The sequence below is a fragment of the Papaver somniferum genome, chromosome 7, assembly GCF_003573695.1.
Source record: "Papaver somniferum cultivar HN1 chromosome 7, ASM357369v1, whole genome shotgun sequence".
NCBI classification, from domain to species: Eukaryota; Viridiplantae; Streptophyta; class Magnoliopsida; order Ranunculales; family Papaveraceae; genus Papaver; species Papaver somniferum.
Window position 1 is genome coordinate 155,277,650 of NC_039364.1, and position 3,699 is coordinate 155,281,348.

Sequence of the window (3,699 nt, forward strand, 5' to 3'; positions counted from 1 at the left end):
AGTAGATATAAATGCGAAAGAGCGTATCCTATATACCACAGGTGGAAATTCTTATTTCCCATAACAATTCATATGACAAACAAACATTACAAGTCCTTTCCAAACCATGGAAAGATTAACAGAATCAACAAAACAATCGAAACTCAAAGTGAAATAATACATGAAATTACAATGAGACAATGCATGAGTTTAACAAACATAAATCTTTGTAAAAGAAACAACAATAGTCACAAAATAGTTAAATGAATTCCCACCTCTTTTAATGACAAGCCGCGCGTACCTCGAGATCCACGATCCACTGGTTCATCCTTTGAATCGATCGTTGTTAATAACTAACTGTTAATCAGACAAGGACTCTAAGAATCTAAGCCAAAATGGCTCACACAAGAATCATATAGTTCTATCTAACAGTTCTAAGCCCATTTATGGTTCTACACCTTTTTTATTATCTATCTTTAGTATATCTAAGAGTTACTAATTAAATTAGATTGGTTCTATAATTCATTAGCTAAGTCTCATGAATATCTACAACTTTGTAGAAGGAGCCAAAGGTCAATTCGGACCATAAGGGTCCAAAATATCAAACTAAGAATACATGGTACTAAGCCCAAGTTCTCTAAATAGGCCCATTAACTAAGGTCCAATCCATCTGAGTCAACTAACAGTCAAACTACCAGTTAAAGGTCAACTAACAGTCGACGTCTAAGTCCAGGTCAAAGGTCAAGTCAGGTCTAACTAGTCAACAAACAAGGTCTGATCAAGGGTCAGGTCAGGTCCTGGTCTACTGAGTCAAACCGATTCAACTCAGGTTAACTCGACTCAGTCAGATTAACTGAGTCAGCTAAACAAAACTAAATCAGACTGAATAAGCTCAGTCAGACAGGCCAAGGGTTCTTCTCACAAAACTCCAACTCTAACTCTACAACCTAACTCAAATTCAACTTCAATCTAATTATGCATTAATTCAACCATTCAAATAAACTTTAAATCTCAATTACAATTACAAACTATGCCTACCTGCAATTGCAGTTGCAAGCTTTCACTAAGGCCACTGCTAACAACATTACAATCAACTTCTTCTCAAACATCTCATAAGCACACTCAAGTTCAGTTCAACACAACCATTAGCTCTCTTACTTATACTGGTATATCATTTCAATACAAACACCAACATTCCTTCAATTTGTGTCTCAGACAGTACTGGTCAAATGATTCTAATTATCCCAAACCAATACCACCAGCTCAACCAACTAAGCTACACTACATCAATTATTCTAATTCAGTTCATACCCCTCCATTACAATTTGAACTTCATCTTTCTAAAACATCACAGATTATCACCTGCATCTTCATCTCAGCACCAACAACACTTCTAATTCCACATCCTTACAATTTCAGTTCAACAATAACAACTACACAGATATCACCACCATTCTTCAATACAGAATTGAGATTACATAACCACCACTAATACATATCTCCTCCCCTGTAACATCAACATCATCACCATCAAAACTAAACTCATCCCAGCAATATCTCAATTTTATGAAACAACAACATCTGCACCACTACAACACACAACTCCAACTGCCAGCAACAAAATCCTAAACATTCATCTACAACACCAATCTCTGCTGGCCATAACTATCTCAAACTTAAATGAATTACCCAACACATATACACAACAAATAACTGAATAACTTTACCAATTAGCTCAGAGAAGCAATTACCTCAATTGGTCTCACGTGGAATTAACTACTCTTTTCTTTGGCTTGATTCAGCACCCCATCAATACAATTTAAGAACTTCAAGTTATCCATTTCATCTTGATCTTCAGAACCACTGCTCAAATCCTAACTATCCAGTTCGATTTATTCTTTAACTCTAAACTTTAATTCATCACAAACCCATCTCTAATCATTTCCAAGGCTCTCAATTAAACCCTAAATCAATTCTCAATTCTTAGTAACGAAACCCTAATTCATTGGTCCATTATTCTCCGATTACAACTTAATTATAATTGTAATTCCATTTAATCAATCCATACCCATCTCTAATCACACTTCTTGAACATCAATTTCATCATCTATACCTCTTTTGAGTTCATCTAATGAAACCCTAATTCTTTGATCATCTCCAAAAAAGCTTCAAAACTGTAACTAAACCTCAACCCTTCTATTCTTCATCTAACAACAACCTAATTAACCTATCTATTCCATACGAATCTAAAAATTAATTTAGAAACCCTAACTTGTCTTCTTCTAATTTAACTCTTCAATCTCTAACAGTTCTCTTCCCTAATACACAACATCATCACCTCCATCCTCGTTGATTCTTCTTCATCGATCGATTTTTTTCCGAAAAAACCCTTACACGACTCACAAATTTTTAGCAGAAAAGAACGGAGAAGAGAAAGTGGAGAAACAGAGAAGAAGAAGAAAAGAGAAAGTGAAAGTGAAAGTCTTCTCTCGACACGTTTTGGTGATAAGGCCAACGACCCATGATAAAGGTACCCACCCAAACATTAAGAGCAATCAGGTCGGTTAACTGCAAAATAACTTTTTTGTCTTTTAAACAAAATAATATCTTCTTCATCCGATATCCAAATGACACGTTCGAGTAGTCCATTATGTGTAACTTTTCGAGATCTATCCAGCGGTACTAATGTCGTATCTAGATCGTTGTTAGATTAATTTCTATTAATTGAAATTTATATTAACAAATCGAGTCATTAGCGGCTAAATCGCCTCTTAATCATTGCTTAGATCGACTCTTGACCGGTCAAATAGCGTTGACGTCCTTGAGGGTCCTTACATTCTCCCCAATTTATACATTTCCGTCCTCGAAAATCAAACCATCCTTCTGGTCTTCAAAAACTCCCCACCTTATAGAATAATTCCCTCTCTTGTCTAAGCGCAAAAAACAACACGAAACAAAGCATTAAACTAAATGGCTTTATACAACTAAAATTTGTGGCTCTAGGTCAAACTATGCTGATTTAAGTTCTGTCAAATAGGAAGTCTATGTTTCTTACGCTAATTCCTATTTTATAAGATATATGTATCTAACTTCACGGAATAATCTTACGAATCTTGCTAAGTGAAATGATATCTATCGGTTTCCTAAAGAGTTGTACCAAACTTCTCTAATCGGTCATCTCTGAATGCAGTTGCCCTGTCAAGGTTGGCCAAGCCCAACAATACCTTCCTACGAACATAGAAAACACAAACTTCACTATTTCCCAGTGTTGGATTAACTACGCATTAAACTTCTAAAAATAGTTTTACATTTACGTAAGGATTGATATAACAGATTTTTATTTATTCATCTCGAATCCGTATACTATATCTTGTTAAAGATTTGCATTGATAATTTAATATGGTTTAACTTTGAGTATGCATAAAGTTATAATATACCTTAATAGTCTTTAGATTATGCTATTAGTGTAAAGTATCCTATTCATATACGAATTTATCTTCTTTTAACTATAATATTACACTAAGCATCAGAATTCTATTATTACTATTATTATCATCTATACCTATTATTATAATTTTTTTGTTATTAACATTGATGGTTTCAAACTATTCTTACAATTATTGTTTAGTCCCAAAGATATTATTAACATTTATGTAATTATAAATTGTTGATCCTACGTATAAGTCAAGGTACTCAAAAGTTTATATATGACTTTCAAAA